The following is a 15472-nucleotide window of genomic DNA, read 5'->3' on the forward strand; positions in this document are numbered from 1 at the left end:
TTTCAGCATGATGTATAATCAAAGGTGACTCCTGAGATAATCCAAGAGAATACCCCGAACACTCTGCTGGGTGCAGCAGTGTGTGCCACTGCAAGAATAAAACTTATTCCATTAACAACAGCCATAAAACTCTTTTAGGGAAAGTGTCAATGTGCACAAGAACAGGACTTCAAATGCTTACTCCGTTCTAGCCAGCTCTTGCCAAGTGCACCATCCTGAACGTAGTGGCAGCCACTCCAGGCTAAAAATTGAAAGTTTTATGGGTATTTAGGGAAAGGTTGTTGGCACAGAGGTCAGCCACAGAAAGAAAAAACCCTGCACAATTCCATCATCTGTGTTACCAAACTTTCTTAGATTGACTGCTTTTGGAGAGCTGCCATCAGACACAGTAGCCTCCTTCTAACACCATCATGGTAGAGCAATAATCTCTCCTTCTCCCTCTGAGCAAACATTTCCCTCTGCACCCTGAAACGTGGAAAATTATTTCTCTATATAAATCATTAATGAGAGGCTTGTTTATATTTACTGCTGCCACCACAGGACTCCTCCTTCCTCCTTTTTTTTCCCCTCTATTATTTCATTTTTGCTTGCACAAGTGCCAAATACACCAGTTTTCCCTCTCTATGGGAAAAACAAACAAACAAATAAGTAAAATAAAATAAACCAACACATCTGATTGATAGGGAATGCACCAGGTCTTGGCTCAGTGTCCATTCCTCAGAGCCGTAAGTGATGGCACAAGGAGAACCAAAAAGGCTTTGGTCCAGGATCTATCTTGTGCCCGGTTTTCCTGGTTTCAGCTGGGATAGAGTTAATTTTCTTCTTAGTAGTTGGTACAGTGCTGTGTTTTGGCTTTAGTCTGAGAATAATGCTGATAACACACCGATGTTTTAGTTGTTGCTAAGTAATGCTTACCCTGATCAAGGACTTCTCAGTCTCTCATGCTCTGCCAGTGAGGAGGGGCACAAGAAGCTGAGAGGGAGCAGAGACAGGACACCTGATCCAAACTAGCCAAAGGGATATTCCATACACAGGACGTCATGCCTGGTATATAAACTGGGGGGAGTTAGCTGGAAGGGGACGATCACTGCTCAGGAGCAGGCTGAGTAACGGTCAGTAGTTGGTGAACAATTGTATTGTGCATCACTGTTGTTTGATGGAGTTTATTGCTTTCTCTCTCTTGTTATTTCCCTTATTATTATTATTAGTAGCAGTAGTATATTATACCTTCTTTTAATTATTAACCTGTTCTTATCTCAAAGGTTTTACCTTTTTTCCAATTCTCCTCCCCATCCCACTGTGTGTGGAGGGGAGTGATAAGCAAGCCACTGCTTGGTACATAGTTGCCAGCTGGGCTTAAACCACAACACCAGTCTAGAGGCTGTACAAACAACACATCCAATGTTACTCAATTCTGCATGCTTCAAATGAGGCTAGAAATAAGAAAGGTTGGATTTTGTCCATGCAGGCTTGCACTGTGTGTTTCCATGCTGAGTAAGCAGTGGTGTCTTGTTTGGTGCTGTATAATGTACCAAGCATCCCCCAGCATCAAGGGGGGACTGTGGGAAAATAGGGCATATAAAGGGCATACAAGAAGAGCAATAATTTGGGATATTTAGAGGAAGGCATTGAGACTGCTTTTCCTTGCATAATGTATCAGTCTTTTAGCTTTGAGGGAAGAGAGAGTGTCTGGGTCAGCAAAACAAGAAATGCCCTTAAAGCTTCATGGATTGCAGAAGAAAAAGCAGGAGGCAAAAGCAGCGCAGGACATAAGTGGATGTGGCCGGATGTGCACAGGGCAAAGAACAGCCCATGGCGACGCGACAGCAACGTCAAGAGGCACAAACGTTAGTTGGGAGCGTGCCAGTGGGAAGACCCAAGGTCAGGAATAAAGGCAAGATAACCGACAGCTGCTATGGGCAAAGGAAAGGAGTAGTTTTGCCACTAATGAGGCTGAAGGGGATGCGGTTACAGAAATGCTGGGAGAAGTTGAGTCAGACAGGAGATAAGAGCCTGCTGAGTACCTGCACACCCAAAAGGCCTCTCCAGATGAAACACTTCACTGTGCTTTTTGTGCGGTGTTGCATACATTGGACTCCCTCCGAGGCAGCAAATAGGATTGGGAGCACCAGATTCATGACACAAATCCCTGTTCAAGAAGGACTGAGACTTTGGGTTGTTATTCCCTTGTAATGCCACTGACTTCAGGAGGTTGTAAAAGGTTGGGATGGGGTCAGAGTTTGGGGGATCTAAAGTCAAGTCAGTCATGGGTGCACCCTCTCTCCATTGATGACATATGGGTCTCTGTCTCCTAATCCGAGTCCTTTGCTTAGGTCCCAAACAAGCAGTGTTTGGTCTGTGGGCTCCAATGAGTCAAGAGACCCCTGAACTGAGGCATCCATACCATTGCTCCCCAGCTGGAGATGGATGCAGGTTTGAATAGGGCCCCACTTCCTACCTGGGGCTGCACTGCAGCTTATTGTTGTTTTAATTGTTGCTCACACTATCTTTTTCAGAGATTTTCCTTAAGGGCCCTGGAAGGTCTGTTCACTGAGCTAAGACTGAAGAAATGTTCTGGCCTGAAAGCCACACTTAAAAGGCAGCATATTTTAAGAGCAGATTTGTCTTTAACTCTGATAAAAGGATGGAGAAGCAGGACCTATATTTCTGTGACTACCTCCTATGACACAGAACTGGGATCTAATGTAACCTACACCTATAGCAAATGCCATTTATGACACTTATCCAGCAGGATTTGTAGGGACAGTGCCTCTCTCTTTAAGCTGACAGACTAAAAGATCTCCATCAACTTTTGGATGCCTACAATGACACTTTTAATTTGTCATGACATAAGAAACCATTTTGCCCCCCTCACACACCAGAAGAAGAGACCTTCAACAAGCCCTAAGTTTATATCAATTTATCAGCTCAAAGTCCAGTGGGTTAGACTACTGCCCTGTTTAAAAGCATGTGGTTAGAATAATTTAAAAGGGAAAAGTGTTTCCTCTTCCCCCACTCTCACTTTTTCTGAATACATTGGGGGGAAAAAAAAAAAGTACAACTGACAGCTGGAGAGAATTTACTCAACCTTTCAGGAAGAAAACTGTCATCAAGCAAAGAGAAAGCATGACATTTTCCAGTCCATTAGGTGAAGTTACAAGGATGTGAATATATGGGTTAAGGAACAATGGGCATATATAATAACACTTTGCCCAGATGACTGTTGTAATACTTTACATGTATACAATCCCGTTTGAACACTTACTAAACTCCCCCAATTAAGCTTCAAGTCTCTGATCCCTTCTGAAAAGAAACCTGAAGAATTCAGCAAAGGGAAGGCAGGCAGGCAGGCAGGAGAGAAAAACTACAAGAAGGATTTCCTTGTCTAGCAAACTAATAGGATTTCAGAGGAGTTTCAGTGGAAACCCCGCTGCATTCTCCAAAGCCAAAAATTCATCAAGACTCAAGGAGAGGTAGGCATGGATCATAGCATCACTCCAGAATATGCTGCATCTGGAAACACACAGGGAAGTTAGGCCAGTGTCCAAGTCCTAGAAATCACATCAGTAGGGTGGGTATTCAGGATATGTGGATTCGTATGGAGGAAAGACATGTCTGTAATGCCTTGCAGCTTGACCTCTGGTTTGAGCATCATCATTTTCTCCCTCCCATCTTAAAACCAACTTCTCCATCTGCTAAAATACCAGGACAGATGCAGAATGATTCATTGTATACATACATACATATACATATATATTAGTTTTAAAGGTTAAGGCTAACAAAAATTTCCAAGTAACATAAAACCTCAGGCTTCTGATCTTTTACCCATCTCTAATTTTGAGGTATTTAAGTGAGTCCTGGGTTACCCCATGCTTGACTACCACACATTCTTCTGAACGGCTTTCCCAAGCACTATTACAGGAGACACCGTATTACAGTAAAGGAAACTTTGCTCTCCTTGCTGCCACATTCATAGAGCCCTTAACTGCCCAGGACTGCACAGCAACCCTTACAGAAACAGGAATTCACTCCATCAGAGGCAGCAAGAAACTAAATAAGTCATTTATATGGCATTTAGCCACAACCCCAGCACCCCACTCTGCCAGGCATTTGCATCCCAATATATGATGCCCTGCAGAGTCAAGCCTCGGGCCACACTGTGCTCTGGTGTTCACCATGGCAGGTCAGAGCCTTGCCACCACCTTCTGACCTTGCTTTTGCATGGAGATTGGTCTCCTCTTGCATGGCTTTTCCAGCCATCAGACTTACCAGCCCTACATAGGAAAGACAACTCAGGCTCATCCTTATCATCTGCAAAATTCCTTTTTTCCCTGCAAGACCCCTGTGCTGGATGGACACGTACACAAGCCCTGCCACTGTCCCCACTCATAATCAAGAGTAAACCTGACCCTGGGATCTGTGAACAATACCAGTGATTCTATTACCAGAATACTTCTCTGGCCACCTTCCTGTTTTGTCACCTGTGCTTCAGCCCCATCACTTTCCCCTTCATATCTGAAGTCAACAGAGTCATCATCACACACCGGCAATGGCACATGGTGGGTGGACAGGCGGCCGGGTAAATATCATGGAGATACAGAGAGAGCCTGAGACCTTGCAAAGATCCCCAAATAGACTTGGAAGTAAACTAGAGCCGTAAAGATCAAGAGCTGCTGATAAACAGAAATTACCAAATTACCACCCCCTACTTCTTTCACACATTTCCTCAGCTCTGAAAGACAAGCTGCATCATTCTCTGTCTGGTTTTACTCAATTTAAGAATTTATTTTGCCTTCCCTTCTCCCCACCCCCCACCTAATTCATCCCCCTCACTTTGCTCTCTCTATGACTGGCTAAATGTGAATGCAGAATGCAGGTGCCTGTTGGGAAGCTGCACTTGTTCCCAGCATCCAGCAGATCTCTAAGCAGGTCCATCACCATGAACTTTTGAAGCTACATCAAGTGAAGCTTTCACGTTGGGAGAAGGAGAAACTGTCTCTAAGTGTTTGAGTGCACCTCAGAAGCAACTGTGCTAACAATGCACGCTTGCAACCTGATTTCATAAACTCATAGAATCATAGAATGGTTAGGGTTGGAAAGGACCTTAAGATCATCTAGTTCCAACCCCTCTGCCATGGGCAAGGACACCTGTATCATGCCTGTATCAGAAGACAAAGCAGTTCCAACCTCAAAAGTTTGGAAATCATTTTCAGATCTGACAGTCCCCCAGGCTAAAACATGGAGTTGAGAGGTTTTAAAGCCCATCTTTAATCAAGATGACAATTTTGTAAAAGGATGACTCATTTTATTTCTGCAACAATAATAATGGGAAAGGAAACTTTTTTTTTTTTTAAATCAAGTTGGAAAGAGAGAAAGTAACAAGAACAGAACCTATAATAGCAACAAAACCAGTCCCAGTAGAAACCACAAGCCCTGCAGCAAAACACTGGGAACCTTCTCCACTGAAGTTCTCCAACAGACTCATGCCTTTCTTGCTAGGATTTGGATTAGCTCTAAACCTTGGATCGCTGCTGCCCTAAGAGTGCCTGGACTTCCCAGAAACGAGGCTAGATCTTGCCATGGATTTCATCTGACCACCTATTTTTTTTATGCACAGATTTGCTGCCCTTGTGCTCTGCCCTCATCAAATGCATGCTTAATCGCGGCACTTACATGCTCAAAACCCTGTGTGCCTACATGTTATGGTAAGCAAAAATGACATGCCGAATTTTCTGAACATGGCTGAAATCTTATTCAGTTGACCCTACTGCAGGCCATGCATCATGGAGCACATTTTGGCAGTTATTAACGCTGCCTTTCAACATCATCACAGACTCAGAGATCCAGAGATGGGTAGTTAACAGGGAGCAAGAAAAACCACCTAGGCATATGGTTAAACAAATCACTCATCGATTCAGTGGGACAGCTTTCAATTCCACCACAGCAATCTGTTGGATCCTAGAACTGTTTTTATATGGTTCATTAGACAATAGCCTTTCTAGCTACTAGTTGGGTCAGGAGTCTAATTGCTGTGTAATTGCAAATTTCGGAGCACAAGGCAAGAGTTTTTCAGTCCTGGAGGATGTTGTTCAAAGGGGAAAGAAAACAGAAGGGAAAGATTATGTGTGAGCAATTAAGTCCTACTGAGAGGACAAAAAAAGTCACTGAAAGTGGGATTAGCCAAATCTTGTAACAGAAAACAAGAGTCTGGTTGGTAAACTGGCACTTACACCTAAGAGATGTGCATGCTGGGGAAAAGTAGCTCAAAGGATGGGTCAAAAAAGACCAGAAGAGGAGATTAAGCAGCATCTGAAGCCAGAAGATGATGGTTGGACCTTTTGAAGTATTTAACTCCTTGAGTTAATTAAGTACATGGCAATAGCAGTTATTAAAAAAGAACAGTTCCCAACTTAATCAAAGTACATTATTGGAAATGATACTGAGCAACCTCAGTAGAGAAAATCAGTAAATATCAAGTCAATCTAAATAGCTCAGTTATTATTTTTAATAATAATAAATCATGGGCACTTTCTTTTGTTTGCCAACAACTAGCATAATTTATGGCTCTGCACAAACCTAACACACCATTTTATTACATTTCAGAGAGTTCATCCTCCTAAAATGTTAATGTCTTAATAATCTATGCTGGGATTTTTGGTAGGAACCAAAGAGATCAAACAACTTGAAATAACATCAGCAAAAAATTATTTATTCCCCATCCCTAGCTGTAGAGAAAACAGATGTTTTCTTGGCTCAGTTACTTCTCAATAGATTTCTGGTTTCAATTAAAACTTTGAGTCTGAGAAGTTAAAAAAAAAACACAACAAAACAAACAAACAAACAAAAAACAAAAACAAAACCAACAAAACAATAAGAGATGGAAGAGAAGCCTCCATTCATTGAGTGTTTCTGTTTGGGTTTTTTTTTTCCATTTTCCTCTGCTTTTACATAACCCTTCCAAGCTAAGAGCAGAGATTAAAGTACAACTTCATTGTTCTGAGGGTGGTTTTGTTTTTTTCTCCTTTCAGCTGAAAAACAAATGGAGATGAAAAAAAAATATTCTTTGAGTAGAAGGAGCTTCTGACTCAGGGGAGTCATCTCAGCGAAGGCCGAGGAAGCACAGAAAGGGGTGTGTGAAGCATCCGCTTGCACATTTTCCTTGATAGGCATTTTTCCTCATGTCTACAATAAAAGGTCCTAGACACTTGTTTCCTCAGGTTTGTGCTATTGCTGCCCAATGTTAGACGGCTGATTATATCATTACTGTAGCTTGCACCAAGTTAGTCCTGGCTGCAGGGGCTGTCGGATCAATAATTGTTCCTATTTGGATCCATAATATTCAACGTGGGATTGGATTTGCCAGAAGTCCTTTACCCTTGAAATCCTCCTTGTCGATACGGAAAAAATCAGATTACTCGCCCTGACAGCAGAGGACTAGCAGGCTCAGCGCTTTGCTCGCCTCGCACACCCTTTGCAGTTTGACAGATGGAGGTACAAGGCGGCCCGGCAGGTCCCGGCCGGCCCGGCCCGGCCCGGCCCGGCCGGGCCACCGCGGGCCCGCGACTAATGAAACACGTCTGCGGGCGGGGGGGTAATCCCTGCCCGGCTCCCCCCGATCCCACCCCCCCTCCTTCCCTCCCTTCCCGCCATCCGCATTTGCTTGCCGCGGACTCCTCCCAGTGCCCGGCTCGGCTCGCCACGCTGCCGGCAACCGCCGGCCCGCATCCCCGGCCCGGAGTGGGGCACCAGCACCCCTCAACACCGGCATGGGCGGGCAGTGCCCCACCCCCCCATCCACCTTCCCATGCACCCCCCATGCGCATCCTCCTCCCTCGATGGGGAGATCCCGCATGTCAAACCCTCCCGGGGACGGGGGACCTGACCGCCCGGGGGAGCAGGCTAGGGACCCCCCCACTTCCCGCAGGATCCGACTCCCGGCGACGTCAGGCCCGAGATTATCAGCGCCGTTTATTTGAAGCGGAAACGAATCGGAAATCCTTCTCTCAATTGCCTTTTTAGACACATAAATACACACAGGCAGGAGCAGGGGACTGCCAGTGCCCGGTGTGAATGCACACACACTCACACACACACATCGGGAAACAAGGGCGGGAGGGGGTCACCGCCTCGCCGGAGGGACCTGATCTCCCAGTGCCCGCCGGGGAAACCCGGCGAGGAAGGGATGTGTGAGTGTGTGTGTGCACGGAGGTGGGCAGGGCGCCTTGCGCCAGGGCTGGAGTTGACAATAGCCGCCCGCGACTGCAGTCTGCGTTTTGACACCCCTCCCCCCCCCAATATCTGAACTCCACTTCCACCCGGGGGGGATTGGGGGGGGGGAAGAGAGGCCACCGGGGTCCCGGAGGCGGCAACCACGGGATTGTTAATAACCCTTATTAACGCGCCTCACTTCGCCACCGAGCAGGGGGAGCGGGAGTGTTCCGAATTGCTAATTACACACACCCTTTCTCTCTCCCCTCTTCATCTTTGCTCCTGCAAATTGCCGCTTTTCGGAACTGCGTGTCCTTTTCAATGTCAAAACAAGCGCGGGGCCGCGGCGGCCTCCCCGGGGCAGCCCTTCCCGCCACGGACCCCGCGCACACGCACGCACAGATACACGCTCACAAATACCCACAAGGTTACAATGTTGCTCTCTAGCTCCACTTAACACACACGCCCGCCTTTCCTCACGCATACATATCGCTGTCACCTACCCCCGGCACCGTCGGGGAAACATATCGGCTACGAAAGCGGGGGGGGGGGGGGGGGAAAAAAGGGGGGAAAATACATTATGCAAACTCCTAAAAAAAAATAATTGTAACCCCTTCCCAGCAGCACGGTCTTAACCCCCCCGCCCGCATACAACTCTCCCAGCCACAAAGCATGGGGAGGGAAGGGGTCAGAGGGGGAGAGGAGGACTCGCATGCATTGCACAGCAGAGAAATATTCCCACCCCCCCCCAAAAAAAAAATTATTAAAGCCCTTTCCGCGCCATTGCAAAGTCACAACACTTTAAAAAAAAAAAAAAAAGAGACAACTTTTGCATGCAGAGGGGAAAAAGGAAGGAGAGGAGGGGTAAAACCCCTCCTGCAATCCGGATCATCAAGACAGACCTTTCCTCGATGGCTCAGGTTTTTTGTTGCCCTTTTTTTTTTCTTTTCTTTTCTTTTTTTTTCCTTTTTTCTTTCCCCCTTTACTAACCCATATCCCCAAAATAGCAACAGGGGCTTCTTAACAGCTTCCTCTTCTTCTTTCTTCCTCCTTCTTCGGATTCCACCCGCCTTCTTGTCTCTTCTCTTTTAGATCCCGGTTTCAATCCCTCGCCACAGCCGCCAAAGGTGCTTTTGCTTGTGTGGCGGCTAAACCCATGGTGGTGTTCATCTGTCAGATTAGGGGAGCGCACGACCGCGCAGCACACGACGAGCGGAGAGGGAGGAGGGCGGGGGGAGGAGGCACCCGGGGAGAGGGAAATGGACGGGCAGACAGATGGATGGAGATGGATAGAGATGGAGAGAGAGAGAGAGAGAGAGAGAGAGAGAGAGAGAGAGAGAGAGAGAGAGAGAGAGAGAGAGAGAGAGAGAGAGAGAGAGAGAGAGATGGAGAGATGGAGAGAGAGAGAGAGAGAGAGAGAACTAACGAGCGTGATAGAGCGAGAAGGGGGGAAAATGGCGTCTTGTAAACCGGAATCCCGGAGTAAATCAAATTAACACGCAACACCCAGAACAGTCCCGGCTAATTTTAGCAGGATCCAAAGTAAAATGAAAAGGAAAAGGGGGATGGGTAGGAGGAGAAGGGGGAGTGTGAAAAAGTCAGTGCACTGGATATAATACTGGATTTTAAATCGATGGACTTTGGCGCTCTCGCTTTTTCTTTACTTTTTTTTTTTTTAAGAGAGCTTTTTTTGCTTTGTTTGTTGTTGTTGGTTGGGAGCCTTTTGAAGCGGGGCAAAGCGGGGAGAAGCGTTTTCGGTTTTGATTTTCCCAGCGAGGAATTAATAAAAAAAAGAAAAGAAAAAGAAAAAGGAAAGAAAGAACAAAACCCCGCGTCAAGAAAAGGACTGCTTTGGCGGCGAGGAAGCTGTTCCCTTTATTCTGGGTCTCTCGTCTCCGAAGCGGGCCCCCGTGCTGGTGCTGGAGCTCTGGTGGGATGCGGGGCTGAAGCCACCCGCTCCCCGCGCCAGGCCTCGCCGAAGAAGGGCAAGGGGGAGGCGGGGGGGGAAACACCCTCTCTTCCTGACGGGCCCGGGATCGGTGCTCAGACACAGACACACAACACCACCACCCCTCTCTCTGAGAGTACAATCTCGGAAAGGGTGCGTCCGGGTGCTGCTTTTTGCTCCCCGCTGGATTTTCTTTTCTCTGTCTTTTATTTTGTCTTTTCGTTTGGTTCCCCCCTCTCCCTCTCTGCAAGGGGCGGCGATTTGTTTAAGCAGATCTGGGGGCTGATGGCTGTCTCTCCTTCCTCTCTTTCTCTCGCTCGCTCCCGGAGTCCTGCAGCACTCGGGGTGGGGGGTGGGGATAAATGGTAATGATCAGGCGCGCGCACACACAGAGCCACACACTCGGTGTGGCTGCAATGCTCAGCCCTGGGTTAATGTACTCAACAGTGCCACTACCTGACACAACAGCAGCAGCGATGGGGGCAGGGGAGAAAACTCAGAGAAGGTGAGTCTCAGGTTAGTGGTATTTATCTCACTCCAATCTCAGTCTCTCCCCCCCCCGCCCCCCACAATATCTTTTTCATAGCGCAGCCACCGTGGGCTCATGACCTATGCGGGGGATTTTTGGGATCCAGTGAGTGCTGTTCAGACCTAAGGTGAGGAATCCCTTTCTGGGGCTGGGGGAGACAAGCAAGGACTTCGAACGCCTATTTTAAGGATTAAAGCCTCCCCCCCAACCTTTCAGTATGAAGCAGTAACAGTGCCCAAAATACAGCACAAATTCAGCTCTGGGCCAGTGGAGCTGCACAAAATCCAAGTCCCTGAGCTTTTGCTTTCCCACCCTTGCTCTGCCAGCAGTCCGGATGATGCTGCCATTTGGGTTGCCAGTTTGACAAATGTTTACTCACAGGAGTAAATTGTTGGCTTGTGTCGTGGTTTGAGCCCAGCCAGTAACTCAGAACCACACAGCCGCTCGCTCACTCCCCCCCTTCCTCCCCCCGCTCCCGGAGGGATGGGGAGGAGAATCGGAAGAATGTAACTCCCATGGGTTGAGATAAGAGCAGTCCCGCAACTAAGGTATAATACAAAACCACTACTGCTACCACCAATGATAATAATGATTAGTGAAATAACAAGTGGAGAGGATACAATTGCTCACCACCCGCCAACTGATACCCAGCCCGACCCGAGCAGTGATCTGGGCCTTCCGGGTAACTCCCCCCAGTTTATATACTGGGCATGACATGTTGTGGTATGGAATACCCCTTTGGCTAGTTTGGGTCAGGTGTCCTGTCTCTGCTTCCTCCCGGCTTCCCCTCCTCCCTGGCAAAGCATGAGACTGAGAAAGTCCTTGGTTGGAATAAACATTACTTAGCAACTACTAAAAACATCAGTGTTATCAGCGTTGTTCCCAGGCTGAAAGTTAAAAAACACAGCACTGCACCAGCTACCAAGAAGGAGAAAAATGACTGCTATAGCTGAACCCAGGACAGCTTGCCTGAGTAATCACACAGGGGATGAGGAGGAACCCCCATAAAAGGGAGGGTTTGCATGATAGAGCTTTGGAAGTATACTTATCGGCGAAGATAACACTGCGGAGGGGAGTAGGGAGTACTCCCTGGGTACCTCTGCATGCTTGATCCCTTGCAGAGATGGTGCTACAGGGATCCCTGTCCCAGAATGTTGCAGGAGGCTCAAAGTACACCAAGTTTCTCCTCTTTGCTCTGGGACAAATGGTAACTGCAGGCCATCATCCAAGTGACCTGAATTCAGGGTTCAACTGATGCAAGGATTACCTGGGTTGACCCCCACCAGCCATGGTGCCAAGATCCCTTAAATATGTAGCAACAGATCTATGACACAGGTCCCAATCTAACACCAGCTGGGTAGGAGAGCTTTGTGTGCCCCATGAGATACCAGCTTAGCCCTTAACAACCCTCAGCAGACTCAACTACACGGGTGAGTCTGTGCTCTCAGCCCCACTCTGTTTCCTCATCCTTTCTGGGAAAACCTCCTAGATAAAGAACACACCAAGTCATTATTTCCCTTTGGATCTCTCCACATGACTGACCTCTGCCGTGATACTTACAAATCCCAAACTGATGAGCTTGGGTAGAGGCAAGAGGCTCATGGTCCTTTCCTCCTGCTTCTCTCCACCAACAGAAGAAAACAAACAAATAAATAAAATGCACAAAAATCCCCTAATGACCAACAGATCAACCCCACCTCCATCCCAAACAAATACGCAACTCAAAAACTTCTGAATCGGAAATGTCACACAGAAAATGTTGACATTTCTGATTGAAACCAAACAAGAATTGTCATTTTGAATCAGCGCTTTGACATGGAAGGGAGGCTTGTTTGTTTAAATTAAATCACCCAACTGGAGCTACACTGTGTCATTCTGTATCCGAATGAAACAAAAAGAAATAGTTTCAATGATTCTTGGCAGAGCTTCCAGTGACATTTTCCTGTGAAGAATTTTGGTTTAAAAAACTTTTGGCAGGTAAACTCTGCATCAAAGAGCTCCTTTGGCCATCATCTTCCTCCTTGGAATAAGCAAACACATAGTTCTAAAGCCAAATTACAGATGAAAATTAAAAAAAAAAAAAACCCCAACAAAAAAAAACCACTTCTGATTTTCCTTTGTTAGAAAATAGTGCTTTGTTTAAAATTAATAAGTTAGGGATAAAAAGTATTTTGTGACCCTTTGCTCTTTTTATCTTGTATTTATTTTCTTCTGGAAAAGATACATATACATATAAAAATGTATTTAAACAGCCTCAAATAATTTCTAACTAAGAAGTTCAATTTCAGAAGCAATTGAGATAATGACTTATTTTTAAATTTCTTATTTATGACTTATTTACTTATGAGGGTACTCAGTTCCCTGAGCTGGATGACAGAAATGGGGAGCTGATTAAAGTCTCCATAATTCAGGAAGAAATGGTTAGTGGCCTCCTGCTCCATTTAGACGTATACAAGTCTATGGGGCTGGATGGGTTACACCCAAGAGTGCTGATGGAGCTGGCAGAGGAGCTTGCCAAGCCACTCTCCATCATCTATCAGCAGTCCTGGTCTAGTGGGCAGGTCCCAGAGGACTGGAAGTTAGCCAATGTGATGCCTCTCTACAAAAAGGGCAGGAAGGAAGACCCTGGAAACTACAGGCCTGTCAGCCTGACCTCAGTGCTGAGGAAGGTCACGGAGCAGATCATCCTAAGTGAGATCATAAAGCACATGTGGGAAAATGGAGGATCAGGCCCAGTCAGCACGAGTTCATGAAGGGCAGGTCCTGCTTGATCAATCTGATCTCCTTCTACGATAAGGTGACCCGCCTGGTTGATGATGTCTGTGGACATTGTCTGTTTGGACTTAAGTAAAGCATTTGACACTGTCTTTCACAGCATTCTCCTGGAGAAAGTGGTTGCTCATGGCATATCTGGATAGGTATATTCTTTGCTGGGTTGGAAACTGGTTGGATGGCCGAGCCCAAAGAGTGTTGGTAAATGGTATCACATCTAGTTGATGACCAGTCACTAGTGGTGTCCCTCAGGGCTTGGTGTTAGCATGTCCTGGGTTCAGCTGTAGCAGTTATTTTTCTCCTTCTTAGTAGCTGGTGCAGTGCTGTGTTTTCAACTTTAGTCTGAGAACAGTGCTGATAACACACTGATGTGTTTAGTTGTTGCTAAGTAATGTTTACTCTGATCAAGGACTTTTTGGTCTCATGCTCTGCCAGTGAGGAGGGGCACGGGAAGCCAGGAGGAAGCAGAGACAGGACACCTGACCCAAACTAGCCAAAGGGGTATTGCATACCACAGCACGTCATGCCCAGTATATAAATTTCACCAGGGCAATATAACACCTAGCTCCAAAGTGGATGCCAAAGCTTAAGTGAGGTCTTTCAATTACAATATGTGGACAGAGTTAGAAATTAGTTGGATTTACAGTGGGTAGGGGTCACTTCAACTGTTATGTAGGAGATGCTGAGGGGAGAAATGGTCCCAAGCCTGCTCCTTTGAGAAATTAGGTACCTAACTCCACTCCCTCGGTACCATGTAATTTCCTTGCCTACAAAGCATTTTTCCCCAGGAAGCAAAACTATTTCTGATAGCTAAACATAATTCTTCAGTGCTTGCCCTGCAGATCCTTTTCTCCAGCCCTCAATCAGTGTTTTTGTGGCTTTTTTCTGTACCCTCTCCAATTTTGTCACCATATGTTTTAAAATGTGGCTGTCAGACCGATAAAAAGACACTCAAGTTCAACCTTACTAGTGCCATACACCACAAATCACCTGGCTCCAGACCCAAGGATCACATCAGCACTTTCAGATTTGAGGGTCCAACTTAAAGCCACCACTGCAGTACTTGTCCAGGTTTTGATCTGTGGTTTGCAAAAAGCATCTCATTGCAACTAGCATCTTATTGCATTAAAATACATTTTGCTAGCCCAAGCCAGGCAGTGCAGTTTGTTATGTGAGGCTGCTCTGAACACTCCTTCTTTGCTATTTCACCAAACATAATGTCACCTACAAATCTCATAAGGTGTAGTTTCATATCTACTTACAGATCACTAATGAATAGTGTAAATGAAAAGTATAGTAACACTCCTCTTTGACAATTACTTTCAGAGATCTGTCACTTAGGAAGTTCTTAACTCATTTCATGACTGCTTGTCATGGTTTAAGGCCAGCCGGCAACTCAGAACCATGCAGCTGCTCGCTCACTCACCCCCTTCTTCCCCCCCTGCTCCCGGAGGGATGGGGAGGAAAATTGAAAGAAATCAGCCTAAGTGGGAAGGAGTGGCAAAAGCACCCTATTGTGACTGGTCCAGGGGCTCCATGCATCCTTGGCATAGACTATCACAGGAGAGGTTGCTTCAAAGACATAAAAGTGTATCGATGGGCTTTTGGTATCGCTGCCTTGGAGACAGAGGAAATTAAGCAGCTGTCCACCTTGCCTGATCTCTCCGAGGATCCTTCTGTTGTGGGGTTGCTGAAGGTCGAAGAACAAGCACCAATCATGACCAGAACAGTGCACTGGTGGCAACATCACACCAACTGAGACTCCCTGATTCCCATCCACGAGGTGATCCGTAGACTGGAGAGCCAAGGAGAGATCAGCAGGACCCACTCACCCTTTAATAGTCCCATGTGGCCAGCGTGAAAGTCTAATGGAGAGTGGAGACTAAATGTAGACTACTATGGCCTGAATGAAGTCACACCACCATTGAGTGCTGCCGTACCGGACATGCTAGAACTTCAATATGAACTGGAGTCAAAGGCAGCCAAGTGGGATGTCACATCGATATTGCCAATGC

This window comes from Strigops habroptila, chromosome W (assembly GCF_004027225.2).
Source record: "Strigops habroptila isolate Jane chromosome W, bStrHab1.2.pri, whole genome shotgun sequence".
In the NCBI taxonomy this organism is placed as follows: domain Eukaryota; kingdom Metazoa; phylum Chordata; class Aves; order Psittaciformes; family Psittacidae; genus Strigops; species Strigops habroptila.